This window comes from Rhipicephalus microplus, chromosome 1 (genome assembly GCF_043290135.1).
Source record: "Rhipicephalus microplus isolate Deutch F79 chromosome 1, USDA_Rmic, whole genome shotgun sequence".
Classification (NCBI taxonomy): domain Eukaryota; kingdom Metazoa; phylum Arthropoda; class Arachnida; order Ixodida; family Ixodidae; genus Rhipicephalus; species Rhipicephalus microplus.
Genome location: NC_134700.1, coordinates 249,226,039 through 249,243,849, shown reverse-complemented (window position 1 = coordinate 249,243,849; position 17,811 = coordinate 249,226,039). Strand labels below are relative to the sequence as shown.

General features: G+C 45.1%; 1 protein-coding gene across 3 annotated transcripts in view; it reads left to right on the top strand.

Annotated features, from left to right (window-relative positions):
- LOC119185959 (uncharacterized) overlaps positions 1-17,811 on the top strand; it is a 201,406-nt gene that overhangs the window by 77,547 nt on the left and 106,048 nt on the right. For 2 of the 3 annotated variants that reach the window (XM_075892879.1, XM_075892871.1), the window contains exon 1: positions 10,467-10,550. The exons of the other annotated variant lie outside the window; for it this stretch is intronic. The gene's annotated coding sequence lies outside the window, so the exon portion shown is untranslated. Of the gene's footprint in view, positions 1-10,466; positions 10,551-17,811 lie in introns of those variants that run through there. 3 annotated transcript variants of the gene reach the window in all.

Genomic DNA, 17,811 nt, shown 5'->3' with positions numbered 1-17,811 from the left:
CAATAGCGCGCGGCAACGAGTGGGACATTCCTCACGGCTTGAATAAGCTCATTCAGCTTCGAAGTGGCAGTCATTTCCTACAAGACTGTGCGTAAACGTACGCTGCTTATGTACGCCCCATCAAGCCGTTCGTCAAACTACGTACGCCCTGACACAGCGGCGTCAGCGAGCGAAAGGAGGAAGGCTGTACATCCGTACGACCGTTGCACGCACACACCGGTGCGCCGGCAGCAACAGTGAATGCTATTTCCTGATGCTCCCCTCAGTCGTGACAACTGTACTTCTAGTGGGACAAGGCGTAGGCGACAACACGATGAAACATTCCTGCGAGGCAGGCACACCGAGACAGAGTCACGTGACAGCCTTCGGACGTTGCGCCGGCGGAAGGAGCTTCCTCCTCACCAAGGCGATCGACAAGAAGCCGCATTTCCTAGCCGTTTCATTCTTACTCCACTAGGCACGTCCCAAAGTGGTTCTGTGAGTGCCTAAATGCTGCATATATAAAAGATGCCTATAATAACTTTGACCCCCACCCCCTCCCACATGATGGAGAACCCTGCGCACGTCTATGAATGCTCTTGTACATACACTGAAATATCTGAGGGAACTACGCTGTGCAGTTGCTGGAAACGGATCCTGCTTACAGTGAAGAGTGCGAGGACGGCACAAAGACAGAAGACCCATTTTTTGTGTGTGTGTCCTTTCCTAACACATGCCGAAATATGCAAGTTTCATTCGGTCAGTAAACAACCTGCTCTGTCTGAGTGCCTTTTGTGTTATTGCCCGAATGACTCAAACGAGAGGCTTCACCTCCGCACTGTTTTAGATCACCTGAGCGGCAGCGCTTTCACTCGATAAGATATTAACCCATCGCTGTTCTAGAAGGCAATGAGAGCGCTACTGCGTTTTCGGAAGCATACAGGATTGATTCACCGTTCGTGGTATTGTTACGCGGAACTGTTACGTCGGCGGATTCAGCGACTTTTCTCTGTTCCTCTTTTAACTTTCCTTGACCCCTCCCCCTACTCCAGTGCAGTGTAGCCTACCGGGCTCAGCCCAGGTCTCTGCGTTTCTTCTATTCTTGTTCTGGATATTTCTCTCCCTCTCTCTCTGCCCAGTCTTTTAATTGAAAAAAAAAATAGCAGTGGCTTAGCTCGGATATGCCAGAATATACGTAGCGTGAGCAACAGATGGACGAACAGATAGACAGACGGACAAGTGGACGGACGGACGGACGGACGGATGGACTAGCGAATGAGTGAGCTCACGCGAGTCAAGCGCCCCCACACTAGCGACACGCCACTCAAGGAGTTTCCAGGCCTTCTCCGGTGCGCCGGCTGTAGGCCATGTGACGTCACTGTTCCTAGGGCTTGCGCAGCACGGCTCTCGGTAATTCACTGTTCAACCGCGGCCAATGTAGCCTACGCTACACAAACAGGATCTGTAGGTAATTATCTTCGTACATTTGAACACTTTCTTAGGAACAGACACCCGTAAACCATTATATGAATCAGAATTTTATTAAGGTAGCGTAGGAAGCCGCCGGAGCCATGCTATTATTGCAAACTGAACGTTATAAAAAGTGACGATTGACATGGTTTCGGTAGGCTTGGCCCTATAGTTACGTATGCACTAAATAATAATAATAATAATAATAATAATAATAATAATAATAATAATAATAATAATAATAATAATAATAATAATAATGATTACTATAGTTGTCGCTCTTACAGGTGGTAATGGTGGTAATGCTCTAGAACTACCTACAGTCTTTTCTTTGAACGAGTAGCGATTGAGTCGAATTTAGCGAGCAGAGGAGGGCCGGTGTGTGGCTAGTGGAAAAGCGGACGAGTGGCACGTACAAGAGACTTGGCGCGACGCTTTCGGTGGGCGTTTTAGGCGCCAGACACAGAAGAAATCGCGCGCGCACTTGTAAGCGAAGTTTGTGTACTAACGCTACGCGCCACCCGACTTTCTTTTCGACAGCTCCCGACACAGGCCGGCGTGGGTGGGGCGCCTCTATTTATGTAATCTTCCGGTCGTCTGCGTGCAGGCGGGCGAGCAGACAGCGCTAATGACCGCGTGAGTCGTCTCTGCTCGTGCAGTTACGTTTCGAATGCGCGCGGGCACCTCTCGCAGTGGCAGCTATACGCGCGTTGGTAAGAGAGGCAGCGCCTCCTCGCGCTGGCTGTCGTTGACCCACATACCAGACGTCTGCAGCGACGCCGCCGAAACTGTCCGCAACAGCAGGCCACAAGAAAGGGAACTACGCGAGCAACCATGTACACTGGCGCCACAAGTGGGAGTAAGCGGGCGCCGTTCCCTCCAAGCGTCCGCCCTCGCGGAACTCGACGCACCGGACGTGAATACCACGCGCATACTACAGCCGTTCTTTAAAGACGTCTTCATCGAGAAACACTTGCGAACAGTGCTGTAGCGAGTCGCGAGCCTATACCTTGCGACCGTGTCCATCTTTTATATCTTCTACTTATTTCCGTTTCTTACTGTCCCTGCGCCACGCTCTCTCCTTCCCCCTCTTTCTATATTTATACCTTTTAATCCTACCCTTTTAATCCCTCGTTACCCCCATCCCTCGTCAGCTACTGTTTGAGGTGTCGCACTATGATGCAGACAGTTACGGGGCTCACGTTTACCTTCTTTTCTCTTTTAAGAATCGCATAAGAGACTATACCTTTTGCATCCCGGTTGCAAGTTTTATTGACTCTGGACGAATCGCGCGTAAGGCTGATGCCCAGCACGCACCACTTATACATTCCCGAAAAAGATATCAACCATAGAGTTTCGTGCTACAGAATCGGTAGACCTCCGCACTTCTTCAGACTCTGAGCTCCTTTACGGTTACGTCTATATCTACAGGTTCTCGTGGTGGACATCATCACGGCATCGAGAACTTCTTTCGGCATCGTCTTCTATGTATTCCACTGTGTGCTATGTTCTCTGAAGCACATACACCAGGACCAGAATCCTTGCAGTGTCCGTAATGTGGAAGCCTATTTTCAGCGAAGACGATGTCGTCGTCACTACTTGCCGTTACGTCCGAATCACTTTCACATGTATTCCCCCTCCCCCCCCCACCCTTCCCAGACAGTTTGTGAGGTGCTCAAGGTATCGCGTTGGTCGTCGATCGAGAATGCTCGTGCGCTCGCCGTTTACTAATAGCGATAGCCCATTTGTGGACCAAAATATAGTGTTGTCCTGTAAAGAGAAACATGGCTGAACGGACAGAGCAGTCTTCAGGCTGTTTGCTATGATTACACAATTGTAACATACAAGCGACGTCTAAAATATCCATAGGGAACGCCCACACTTCCATGAGCTCTGCAAAAGACACTATACTCCTTGCTGCTTCGCGTCTAATAAAAGTCGGCGCGAAATGGCTACCAGCGAAATTGGGCGTCGGCTGTCTTATCACGCATTCGATTCACAGTAAAGCCAGTTCTCCATTCTTGTGATTCGTAGTATCATTCTAGCGGGCACACCACAAAAACGCCAGATGTAATGAACTTTTTCCAGGCGGAAGATGAACACGCAATATCATATTGTTTATTGTCAAAGATGCATGCACTTCACAAAATTGACTCTGACTTCGTGGCCGTCTCCACGTACGCGCCGCGCTTAATTGCGTTGACAGAAAACTCTCCCGAATACGCGCTTGTTCTCTTTTGAACAGCTCAATTCACGTATTTTTGAGTTTATAAAAAGTGGGTCCCGTGGGCCTTACACTTGATGGAGCCGTATTGAATTGAATCCTAACTTTCTGCAGGCTATAAAGCTAACCATACATCAAAATGCTTTAGACGTTTTCATTTTTTTCTTCCAAGCATTCTATTTGTACATCACTGTACTCTCCTGCTATACGTCTTAACATGGCTACGGATTGTGTTAAGTGAACTAAATGTTGCAGGCATGGTTTCAATTTATAAACTTCGCATCACCCTACTGAAACGTTCCGTATGCGAGTCCAATATTTCCATATGTTTCCATAAAGAATACATATGTTTCCTATGTATTTTCCATATATTTCCGCTAGATTCTTACGGAAACATACGGAATTATTGGACATCGCATACGGGCGCATTTGCAGATATCTCCTTTTGTTCGCGCACTTCAGTGTTTTTTTTTCCTGCATCCTCTTTTCTCGTTTTTAACTTTTCATTACCAACGAGACGGCCTATGACCTCAGCTCAATTATTTTTCTTTTTTCCTCTCGCTTTCTATTTCCGCTGTGTAACACGGAACCAAGCAGTCATCGTAGGTCAGCAAGGCAAGTAAAAACCACTTTTTTTAAATATGAATATTGGAACACTGTTATTCTTTCGCCCAAGTGGCACAGCTCATGTATATGGTTCACCATTAGTTTCGCCTGAGGTTTCTGGCCTCGCCATACTGCTTATTGGCGTTGTTCAAGGGTGTTTACACATGCACGTGTGGTTTTCTGGCTTATAGAGTGAAATCTCTTCCGTGAAAAATGAAAAAAAAAATGATTGAAATCAAAACACTAGTCTAGAGCGGACATAGACAGAACGTGGTTTGCAAAAAAAAAAAAAAGAAAAATACCAGGCTTGCGCTGAACGCGCAGCACGTTCACAGCAAAACCCGGAAGAGCCGCTCGTTTCCAGAGCCCGTTGTAGACCAACTTGGGGTAACTAATACAAGCTCACATACATCCAGATAGCGCTCTTTCCTCTGTGTTTCTTTCAGTCTCCTGGTTTATCGGGCTGTTTCGCGAAGATGTTTCCACTACTGCATAAATTGCCATGACTTTCGGGAAGTACAGGGAAGCACCCAATATGCCACTGTTCGTTACATATATACAAGACATATTGTGTACAGCCGCGGCCCCGTCTGTGTAGAGCACGCGAGGAGCCGGTTTTCGCTCGGTGGGGCGAAATCTCAAGGAAGTTTCGGGCTCTGATTTGGTCAGCCTGATAGCTACGCCACACATGCTTCTGATACGTCACTTAAGAGTCCAAAACTACCTCGAGGTTTCGCCCCGCGGAGCGAAAACCGGCTTCTCGCGCGCTCAACACAGACGTGGCCGTGGCTGTACACATTATGTGCACCCTGTACGCACATGCAAGACATTATGCGTACCTGTGGCTGATGACGGTAAAGAATTATGGCTGTCTTTTATAATGGATTGAAATCATTCAATGACACCTCGTTGCGAAATTCGCCTTTTGTGACACCAGGTTGCTATTTTATTCTATTACAATGCTATATTATCTATGTTACACGGTTTCTAGCCTGACATGACACCTACATAGTGTGTTTTAGTACAGGAGTTTCGAGAACCACCGTGGCTTTGTGAATACTCGATGGCCACGCAGAGGTCCCGGGTCAATGCCCAACCATTCTTAAAAATCGTTCTAATTAAATGTTGTTTTTGTTTCCCCACAATAGCGTAGCGGTTACAGGCACCACCGTTGTGTGGCCGCGTTAATTACGGCGCCTAAGTTGGCTCTTGTTGTGGGTATCTCATTACAGCTTTCACTGTAAGAGCCTCAACCACCATCACTGCCACCAGAGCAGTGTTGTGGAGCCACTCCGGAATGGGAATGATTCCGGAATCACTCTACATTTTTGCGTCCCCGGAATGGAATGGGGACAGTGCTTAGAGGGGTGAAATGGGAGTGGAATGAAGCACATTTTGTCCAGAATGAACTAGGAATATAATTACGTCTTTTAAATGCAAACCATTTCTCAGCGAACTTCGCTGACTTTAAGAGTATCTATCTATCTATCTATCTATCTATCTATCTATCTATCTATCTATCTATCTATCTATCTATCTATCTATCTATCTATCTATATATATATATATATATATATATATATATATATATATATATATATATATATATATATATATATATCTAGCCGTTTACGTTTGGGTGCTCTCGTGGTCACCCCCTTAACTTGGTGTGAACCAAAATTAGCATGGGAGGGTAAGATGGTTTGACGAATATGACGCGCTGGTCAAGACATTAATAATGACACAATCCCGTCACGTACGTTATCAAACACTTCGCGCCAGACAGTGGCAGATACCCATGGGTGGGTATGTGCCGCTGGTATGCTGGTATGTGCCACAGGTGATTGACACTTAGTATCTACCCAGAAATGACAAAAAACACACATGGGCCTTTTTAACGCGCGAGCGTTAAGAAATACCCGACATCGGCAGAGTCAACCGGACGAATGCAAAGAATAAATGTCTGGGTACCAGCTGGAATTGAACCCAAGCATTCTGCGCGGCGATGAAGCATTTTACCACAGAGCTACGCCAGGTCTCGGAACTACTTTTTAAATAGATGGTAACCTTTGTGAAACGTCAATAGTGGTTGCAGTGCTGCCTACCCAGTTTTATAAACATTACATATGGACTCCTTTGATACAGCCGTCACGTCGGGTTACCGTCAATTGTGCTAGTTGTCATGCGCTGAAGTTCATTTATGTAGGAGTGTCAAGGGCCAGTATCCTCGCGAGCATCAGCACTTCATATCAGCTTCTGATGTTGCTAATACGCATGTTCCAGTTGGCATCGTTGCGCTAGTGCAAACAACTGGTTATATAAACATCTGCAACTCTTCAACTTATGTCTGTGCGTGCAGCATTTGTACGTATATCTAGCGTCATTTCATGACGTGTCGCTCAATAAAAGAAATTGCAATACGGTCACATTGTCTGCGAACGCTTCGCATAACGTAGATTCCCTGGTAACTGGGATCTGCCGAATTTTTTTCGAAAATAAAGCACGTTTTTGTCTACGTGCTGTTCTTCAAACTTGGTTAATCAAATATTAGTAAATCAGACCCTCGAATTGAATAATAAAGCATCATTTTTAAAATCGATTGGTTGATTACAAGCACAGCCCATGTATATGTAAGCAGCGCGCCTACTATAACTGTGTTCCTCCGAAGTTTGTCTTTACATTCTTCGCATAACCACGGTTGAGCGGAACTGGGGCAGCCTGATTATTTGTTTCCACTTTGCGGCACTCTACCCGCCTGTTGTATCTATACCTTTCACTTCCTTGCATTACGCCGCCGTCGGTGACTTGATCGCAAATTTGAAAAACTCTTCTCAAAATTGCGATGCCCATTTTGATGAATTTTGATGAACAAAATAAAAAGAAAGCCCTTTTCACCTTGTACTGCCTGTGACCTTCATTTAAAAATTACGAGGACGCTTAAGCACTTTTTATGACGTAAGCCTGGTGACCAAAGGACTACGACCAATTGTCGAACGTGTTCAGAAGACCAGGCCTCCAGGCGATCAAGCACAGAATATCAGACGTTTCTAAGTCTCAAGCTGAGAGGTGGTCAGCCCACACTCTCCCTGCTTTGGGGTGGGACCATTTCATTATTATCGGTATGTTTTTTTTCTTTTGCAACTTCATTTCGTTTCTGTCACTCGGCACACATCCGTGTTCGCATCGCCAAACAAAAAGGACATTGGGGAGAAACGTATTTTGCTACACCTTTAATAACTACTACTGCAATACCATGCTCAAATGATTCTGCAGGCCTTAGTACACGTTCTATCGAAGGCCCCCAGCGCATTCTCTAGGTTCACCTTTAGTTAGCGAAAGCCAAGGGTTGGTGGCATACAAAAGTGTGAGCGATCTGCCAATTTGTAAAAGAGAAATCGAGGCATAAGTTAGTGTGCAAGCAAATGCATTATCCCAACGTATACTGAAGGGACAAACAAATTATCCCCGCACGTTGGTCCCCATTGATACTCCTACTCTCTATCCTTCATCTCCCTCATCCTCCTTTCATGCGAAGGGTAGCAAACCGGCTGCCTATAGGCTGGTTAACCTCCCTGCCATTCTTTTCCTCCTATTTTCCTACACGAAAGTGGCGAATACTGTATGCACTGCCTGATCTTTTTGTCACGAGCAGTTTAGTACCTGATACACGTACATAACCTTTGCGACAAAGAAGACCTTGCATAGCTGCGCACAGGCGAACACAGAAAATTCTCCTTGCGTCACCGATGCTTGCGGGGCACGACTAACAATGTGAATGCTGACGAGCAGTGCGGTTCAGTGTTCCATAATTGATGCAAAGGCACAAGGTGCCCGAGCGGTGGTGCACCGTTTCTACTAACACCAGCAGATCTTGAGGGTTTCGTAGCTCATTAACGAAATTTTAGTAAATATTGGTTTTTCTCCATATTCACGACCGCTCCATAAGCGTGACAAAACAGCTTAGTATTCTTGAATGCTACTTTTGTTAGCATAAATATACGCTCTGTCGCAATTTTAGCAATATAATATTTAAGCTCAAACAATATTACAACAAATTCGTTCAAAATGCTCATCATAAAAATACTTCATGTAGCGGGAGAACTCCTCCTATGGGAATTAGCAGGGTGCGTCGTTTTACTGCACGAGATATGACACCGAGCCAAAACCCTCGATCTTGGTCGCGTGTTTTGCGTACTTTTGCAGTTCCTAATGCATCTTGTGACACCATCTTTATAGAGCCGTTCATTCTTACCTCTATGAAACTATCAAGATGCGTCTCCTACATTGCGGAATTACAGGAATGAACCTTATCTGCCAGGTCGTTCTGGAGTGGGAATGGGCTGATATTTTTCATTCCGAGGAATCGGAAGAAATAGAATCGCGGTAATTTCTAATCCCTCGAAATGGAATCGAATGGAATTGAGGCGCCCATTCCGCAATACTGCACCAGAACAATGAGTGGCTGCTCATTGAGTGGCTGCTCATCAATGGCTAATAGGCGCTCGGTGGAAGCAAATATCCACTGAAATCACTTTCTATTTTAATCGATATCACTGATGTGTCTTATTAGTCTAATCCGACATTATTGTTTGGTTGGGTAGCGTCTCCCGTTATCTGTTGTCATAACACTGTTGGGAGAGGTCTGGTGGCCCGCTGGATTATGACACAGCGGTGAAAGTCCAGATTGGGTGGAAGTATTCCTTGACCTCCATCGGGAACGTCATTGTCTATCTCTGACAATATCAGCAGCTTCATTGTAGGTTGAACTATTGATTACCATCTATTTTATTATGTTCCGTTCTTTCTTTACTGCACGGAAAGTGTCTTCACGAGTGTCCATGCAATTCATGGCATTAGAGGCATTTCAGGGTATACACTTGCGTGGCAGGAATCTGCATTGTGATGCTCTGCACATTGGGGGCAAACCACCACGTTTAAACCCCGTTCACATGACACATCTTCTGAAACTTGGGGCATTGTGGTAGTGTAGGTGAAATCGCGTGTCGAAAATGTTTTATCTTCCCGTGTCAAAGTGTCGGCTCTGAAAATAATTTTCACGCAACGCGACCAAGAGTGATAGTTAATTGCACGATGTTGGTGTGGTTCCTCATTGCACTGTTCAATATAGGAAGGTCGGAAAAAGGATCGAAAATTTCAGTATCATGCACCAACCACCAGAGGAATAAGAGCTTTTATCTTGATACAGTCGAGGTCTATAACGCACGTCAGAGATAGCAGAGATCGCTGGTCAATATATTCTTGCGTGGGTTGACACGTGCATTCTTTATTTTGTTTGACGCCAAAGACTCGTGTTTTTTTTTTTTTTTTGAGATAGCCTGCCGATTCAGGTGTCTCATGTTGTCTAATGGCAGCACTGGCATTCGAAGTCACAGTGTGCCTCACAGTAGATGCGGTTGAAGGCGGTGAATAATCAGCGAACTTCATTTTGGCTTACAACTTTAAACTGGGGTGAAGTCATTGCCGCAATCGCAACTATTCGACAGTTCAGTGGACTCACTCAATGTTGGCTTCGCTGAGCTCACTGTTCAGTTACCTAAAGGTGGCCGTCGATGGTGGTGACATGCCTGGAAGGTGCGCAGGCAAATCTACTTTCAGAGTGGCCAAATAAAAGGCCGATGGCTAGGCGAGGAACTTGAAAAATGACTAAAAACTGTCACTCACTTAACAAAGCCACAGAGAAATTTGTTTTGCCTTTACTAGCATGCTAGATAATAAAGGGGCCCTAGATCCAGTAGTGTAGTGAAACTCAATGATAGTCGAAGGGTAGACATCGTGATCCCAATGATTCACTGGAATCACGATGAACAGGGTGATATAAAATATGAAACATTTACGCCTTGATTGGGACGCATCAAATTAGTTCTTTATGGAGTATCATTCTAGTTTGCGAGAGCGTTGAGTCATTGATGACTATAGATTGCCGCTGGCGTTGGCCGTTTTATTTTATCGTCTATCGCAGTGAATTGCACAAACTTGACGATCGCTTCGCACTGTTACTTATGGATGAAACCACAATCGCACAACTTTCAGCATCGGCGCTATGCACGACTTGCAAACAAGAAAGATGCGTTCGTGACGCAAGTATAGTGCCTTCGAATGTTTACACTTGTATCTTCAACCTATGATATCAGTGGTTCAATGTCTTCGCCACGATGTTGACTGAAATGCCAGGATGCCCCTGCAGATGATCGGGTCTCTTCCATTTCCGTCTGTTGAGCCGTTGTTTGCCTGATAAGCTGAGCGACCTTTGGTGAGCCTTGAAGCGCTTATACGACCTTCGTGCCTGCAACGAGTGCGGACTCACTGTGTAAACAGAGATTGCTTAAGGTTTTGTAATGCACCCTGTAGCAAAATCATAGCGGCCCCCACCATCACTGCCTCAAGGCTGCTACTTTGTGCACGCGATGCACTCGTGGAAACCAAGGGCGAATTCTTGGTGGTGGCGGATCCACACACGAGATAGCGTAGACTTCAGCGGCGCGGGATCATCGGCCTTTCAGTTTTTGCAACACTCTGCAGAGTGGCTGTGATGACGGTGTCTAGAATGTGAAAACACCATGCTATGATATGATTTTGCACCGTGCAATTCAATCAGTCATCTGGCATGCGATAACTTTTATTGATTGATTTGTGAGGTTGAACGTCCCAAAACCACCATATGATTATTAGAGACGCCGTAGTGGAGGGCTCCGGAAATTTCAACCACCTGGGGTTCTTTAACGTGCATATAAATATACGATAACTCTTATGGAGAGTCGCTGCGAGGTAGTCATGCTGGTGGTGCTAGTTTTGGCAGTGTCTCTGTGACTGTATCATGAAAATGAAACGTTTTTCGAGTAAGACTTTCTCGAATTACGACTCTGTGCCTACAGGCTTACAGTGACACGATCATTTCCACTCTGCTTGAAAGCTGCTGGCATCTGTGATCGATTGCGTAGGCATAATGGAAAACTTAACGTGTTCCACCATCACCTTAAACTCAAGCGAAACGTTCAACGGGAAACGAAATGGAAGTAATCATAATTCTGCCATTTAGAACAAGTATCCGTTCGTGCGCTTTTGGTTGATATGTGGGGTTTTAACATCCCAAAACCACTATATGATTATGAGAGACGCCGTAGTGGAGGGCTCCGGAAATTTAGACCACCTGGGGTGCTTTAACGTGCACCCAAAGTTCGTGTGCTTTTATATGTTTGAATTATCCTTCTGTGCTTTTTATTAGGCTATGTTACCTGCATGTGCAACCTCATGTCCCTGATATTTATGTTGACGAAGTGCCAGTAATGTTGTCATTTTTGGTCTTGTGATGTTACGCGTGGCAGGAAGGAGAAGGTACCACCTCAGTGAATTAAATTGTTTCTAATATTGATGGAAAGTATTTGAAGTTTTCACATGCTGTGCGGCTCTTACCAACTGTAGAGAAAAGGACGAGCCGCGATGCCCATGGTGAAGCCCCACCCGTCGACATCTTCTTTATTGCGATTGCACTGCTGTAATACCTGATGATGATAATGTCGCTCCTCGTCCTCTGCACAACTTGCTACACGAACTCTAAGCTGATATGATTAAAAAATGATAAAGCGATGTTCTAAATTGATAAAAGTATTGCATCGAGAAGCTGCCACACCTTAAATCAGCTACGTTTTCAGATATGAGGTATTTGCACAAAGTATTTGCGTCAGCCTTAACGTGTCAATAAGCAATCTATATGCACGTAGAATAGGTAATTATTATAAAGCGTTCCAGCTGAATTATTTGAGAAGGTTTTTTTATTCTTCAATTATTTATTGTTCGGAACTATATTAGTCACTAATACGCATAGTCGTGTTAGCAGAAGTGGGCAGACCAAACGCAGTTTCGTTATAAATACGGTACATTGTATGAGAATTTGGTTGTTCGTTCTGAAAGTGTGGTAAAACTTATTATCTACGTAAGACCAACGACAGCTTTTTCTTTAGAGCTACACATTGCGTGCCGAGAGAGAAGGCGCACAGCGAAGAACGGCAGGGAAATGGCTGATGGGATCAGGTGAGGAAATTAACTAATTAAAGGCTTGAAATTAACTAGCACAGGGATGCTAGGATATCACTGGGAAGAACCTTTGTTCTGCAGGGGTCGTGGGAAAATTCAACCGGCTCCGCTTTGCAGACGCCAATGAATCAGCAAAGTTTGCCCTTCATAAGGCTATGGCACTTCTGTTTTTGCAAGTCTTTCAGAAAAGTTGTATCACTGCCCTTTATTAAACACACTTTAATAAGCTCCGAAGTGGTAGTACAGCCACCACCCGTTATAACCACGAAATATCTAAGGACAGTAGTGGCAATGTTAAAGCGCACGCCAGTTGTTGGACTTCCTGTCGCCTTCTATTTTAGTGGAAGATAGTCGTGGTATTTACCCCAATTCGGTGGCGCACACGAGTTCATAGTTGCCGATGTTCATAGTTTTCCGATGGGAAGCATAGGAATCTGTGATAAATGCCAGTTTGTTGGGCTAGGTGATGCCTTAAATATTTAGTGGACCAGTGGTGTGCAGAGGTATATGCGCCTCTTCTGTGGTACATACCCGTTCATGATGCCTTCCAGCGTTATCATGAATCCCGGACATGAACACCTTGACTAAGGAGAGCTTCGTTCTTACTTGACGACGATACAAATTTCGCTAAGCAACAAATTGGACAGGCATAGATCAAGTCTGGCATTTGTTTGTGAGCACTGTATATAGGACATCACGATTCGCATCAGCAATCAGGGCCAACTTTTAAGGGAAGCTCGATCGAAAACACGATGCCAGTCGATGTTGTGCCGAGAATCGAGTGGCATGGTCGGTGCTTCCGAATCGCGAACGCGGCCGATTTGGTGGTCAGCGGGCTCACGACTCACTGCTAATGAATGCGCGCGTGTAGAGATGGCCCCCTATACGATTTTCTTCTCGCAGCTTTGAATACAGCGGGAGATGCATGGCCGCGCTCTTGCTTTCATTCCCGTGATGTGCGGGAAGTCCGTTATTACAGCCACTTCGCTTTATACGCGCAGTCGCTGTAAAGCAAACATGCCACACTAACTGTCGGGCACTGGTGTTTACCGGTGCAGCACGCAGCAAATCGCGAGCTTCTTCTTACCGATGGCTAAATGCATTCACAGGGCGGCTTCCACGGTGCACATATTAACCTTGCCCGTTAGAGGTACATTTCCACGGGATTTTCACGACAAAGAGAGCGAAACGCAATCGGTAACGACGAAACGCTATATTGGGTGAACATGCGCCCAGTGAAAAAACGTGGGAAACAAAGTAAGTTTTTCTCGCGGAGCTGGGTTTCGAAACTGGGGCCCCAAGCTGAGATTGAGAGAGCATGTCCTACCTACTGGGGTTAAGAACCCACCCTTGGAGTACGTGAATATGTTATTGCGTTATTGCGACGTACCAGTGATACGATAAACACACTCCAAAAAACGAACTCTTTCTATGGAGGACATGTTAAAATATTTCTTGATAGTTGATTAAGGAGCCGTCTATGGGACAACGTGTATATAGGAGAAATAGAGCACATCAGGCGAATTTCGACTTCTTGAAAATTTAATGCCAACAGCGTGTGTTGGTGATCGCAGTACGAGTATATCGTGGAGCCATTCCAGAGCGGGATGCAGCCGAGGCCAATAAGTAATGCACAGGGGCTTCACCTACGATGCCACCGTGCCGGTACAGTGCATTAGCGGAGATACACTAGAATCCAGTTACTGTGCGCACTCCATTCAGTTACGTTAACGCAACTTCAGAGCGTTCACAAAGCGCGGATTCACTGAGTACCGAAATACAGCATGCGTTTCTTGTAAGCGGCTCAGTAGCGCAACGTCATTATAAGATTGTTGGAGTATACAACGCGGCGGCAGCGGCTGCTTCGGGCCAGCCTGCGTGACCTCTTCTGCGCTCCCTGTGACCTCCACGGCTGCCGATTATCTTCGGCGCTTCCCACTGCATGCAGTTCTAATCGAGGACGAGCTCACGTAGCCCACTCCGCATGTGGTCCGAATTCATGTGGGAAAGCATGAACGCAAGACAAGGGAAAGCGAGCAAAAGCTTTGGGCCACGTGGAGCAGTTAGAGCCGTATACTGCTGTTAAACACACCGTATCAGGATAGGCGAACTGCGACAGACACTATCAAAACTTATGATATTAAAAAAAAGCCCCACGTTTCGAACTAACAATATTTTCCATCCTCCCCTTTTATCTGTTTTTTCTCTATATACGATAATCTCATCAAAAATTCAGAACACTTGTGACTTGGCGGAGAAGCTTAGCCAACTCTTAATGAAAGCCTATTTATCTCCCTGATATATTTTTGTAATATGTCTCTAAGCTCGCTATATCTCTTCATTTTGGTCGCCAGAAAAAGAAAAAGAGAACAGGAAACAAATGTTCGTCATAAAAAAATCACAGGACATACTTTGTAATTCCTTATACGATTTGCAATTTCATGAAGCCTTTTCTTGTTGTTCTTGTAAATTAACCGATGTCTAGGAATTTGTTCGAAGTGTTGCCAGTTACGTATATTGTCACAGACTTCTTTAAACACCATAAAGTTCTCTGTGATTTAAGGTAGAGGTACGAAATTAAACTTGAGAATTTGGCCGATTCAGTTATTTTCTCATTCTTGCTCATAGTGTTTGTTCTTGCTTTCTGAATATAGGGAAGCATGAGAAGGAAAAAGAAAAAAACATTTGGGCAGTAAATTTCTAAGGAGGTGCAATTTGACGTGGTGCTTCAAATTACCTCCAATATTAGAAGCTTGAGTAGCAGCAGGGCTGTCAACACCAGAACGCACACGCATTGGAACACGCGCATGCACGCAGGAACGAACGAATTAAAATATATTGCTCGAATGAAGTCCCTGAAATAGCCCACAAAGCGAATACAGTCATTCAGATTACTTGAGATACGAGATTCACTCTCGTACAAAATAAATAACTAAGAAACTCTGTTGTATTAGTGCGATTTATTGTCAAGTGGTTCTGGTGGTGAAGCAAGAACTCCAGCAGGCCACAAATCATTTCTTTCTTGTCTCCAATTTAAAAAAATCTCCCCCACACCTGAACTTGTGCCCAAAAGAAGGGAAACACTCAGTGGGACGATATTTCCGAAATTTTCAGTCAGTGAGAGTAAGAGAGAGAGAGAAAATAGATGAAAGGCAGGGAGGTTAACCGGGGCTGAATCCGGTGGGCAATCCTGCATTTGGAAAGGGGTAAGAAATTTGTAGAGGAAAAAAAGTGATTGGTTCTGCCAAGGCGTAACAGCGTCGCGTTTGACGCCACAAACAACGTATCAGACCGGTGTCCTTGATTGATTTATTGATTGATTGACTGATTTATATGCGAAGTTTAACGTCCCAAAACCACCATATGATTATGAGAGACGCCGTAATGAAGGGCTCCAGAGATTGTTTCGGCCCCCCTGAGGTTGTTTAACGTGCACCAAAATCTGAGCACATGGCCTACAGCACTTTCGCCTCCATCGAAAATGCAGCCGCCGCAGCTGGGTTCGATCCTGCGACCTGCGGGTCAACAACCGAGTACCTTAGCCACTAGACCACCGCGGCTGGGCTGATTTGAGAGATAGGGAGCAGTATTGGGAAAGTACGGCTGGAATTAGGACAAAACAATTAACTAATAATTAAATTATAAACTGGTGTTTTGAATGCGAACCATTTCTTAGCGAACTTCAGAGACTTTGAGCGTATCTATCTATCTATCTATCTATCTATCTATCTATCTATCTATCTATCTATCTATCTATCTATCTATCTATCTATCTATCTATCTATCTATCTATCTATCTATCTATCTATCTATCTATCTATCTATCTATCTATCTATCTATCTATCTATCTATCTATCTATCTATCTATCTATCTATCTATCTATCTATCTATCTATCTATCTATCTATCTATCTATCTATCTATCTATCTATCTATCTATCTATCTATCTATCTATCTATCTATCTATCTATCTATCTATCTATCCGCTTACGTTTGGGTGCTCTCGTGGTCACCCCCTTAGCTTGGCGTGTACCAAAATCAGCATGGGAGGGTAAGATGGTTTGACTAATATGACGTGCTCGTCAAGACATGAATAATGTCACAATCCCTAGGCGTACGTCGTCAAACACATCCCGCCAGACAGTGGCACATACCCGCGGGCGGGTATGTGCCACTGGTATGCGGGTATGTGCCACTGGTGATTGACACTTATTATCTACCCAGGAATGAAGAGAACACACATGGGCAATTTTAACGAGCGAGCAGTAAGAAATACCCTACATCGGTAGCGTCGACCTGACGAATGCAAAGAATAAATGTCTGAGTCCCAGCTGGAATCGAACCCGAGCATTCTGCGCGGCAACGAATCATTTTACCACAGAACTGGGCCAGGTCTCGTAACTACTTTTCATACAGACGCCAATCTTGATGAAACGTCAATAGTGGTTGCAGTGCTGCCTACCCAACTTTATGAACATTACATATGTGCTCCTATGATACAGCCGTCACACAAGGTTAACATCGGTTGTGGTTAATTGCCATGCCCAGAAGTTGATTTATGTAGCCGTGTCAGCATGTTTCAGTTGGCATCGTTGCGAAACTGCGAACAACTGGTTATCTAAACATCTGCAACCCTTCAACATATGTCTGTGCGTGGAAAACTTGTACATATGTTTAGCGTCATTTCATGACGTGTCGCTCAATAAAAAAAATTGCAACATGGTCACCTTCCCTCCGCGTGCTTCGCATAACGTCAATTCCCAGGTACGTGGGATCTGCCGACTTTTTCGATAGAACTCACAGCACGTTCTTTGCGTTTCGTAACTGTACGTGATGGGCAGCCCCATGATCCCAGTACTTTCTCGGCAGCGAAGTCGCTTTCGTCCAGTTCATGTAGAACAGTGCAGAGGTGAAGCCTCTCGTTTGCGTATGTCGGATGTTCAATAGTCTCATCGAAGGCACAGTCGTTACACACCGCGTTGTCGGGTCGGTCAGCGAATAATCGGATTAGCGGTAAGGCATATCGGCATTAAACGTGCGGCATCAAAGATTACAGCCTTATCATTTGCAGCCGCGCATAGTTCCAGAATGAACTCTACTGTTCACGCTGTGCGCTCAAGGTAATCAGAAGGTTTTTTTTTTAGATAATCGGGAAAGTTCACTGACATTCGGGCGTGGTTTGCGCAAGGGAGTGGGCCCTGGCTACGCGCGTAACGGGGTGGTTACATTAACGGAAAGAAGTACGTGTGGCAATACTACAACAAGTCATTCAGCAGGATAAACAGACCTCTTTCTTCTACATAGCCACCTATCCCAATGATGTGGTCCTATGTGTTTAAGTAAGCGACAAGGTGCAACGTATATACGTAAACGAGTAGGGGCGCTGACGCGAAAATGTAAATGCACTTTGAATTCAGCATTCATGCGTACGCATCTACACTATTCGTCCTGGTTTCCGACAGCTTGACGACGCCCTCA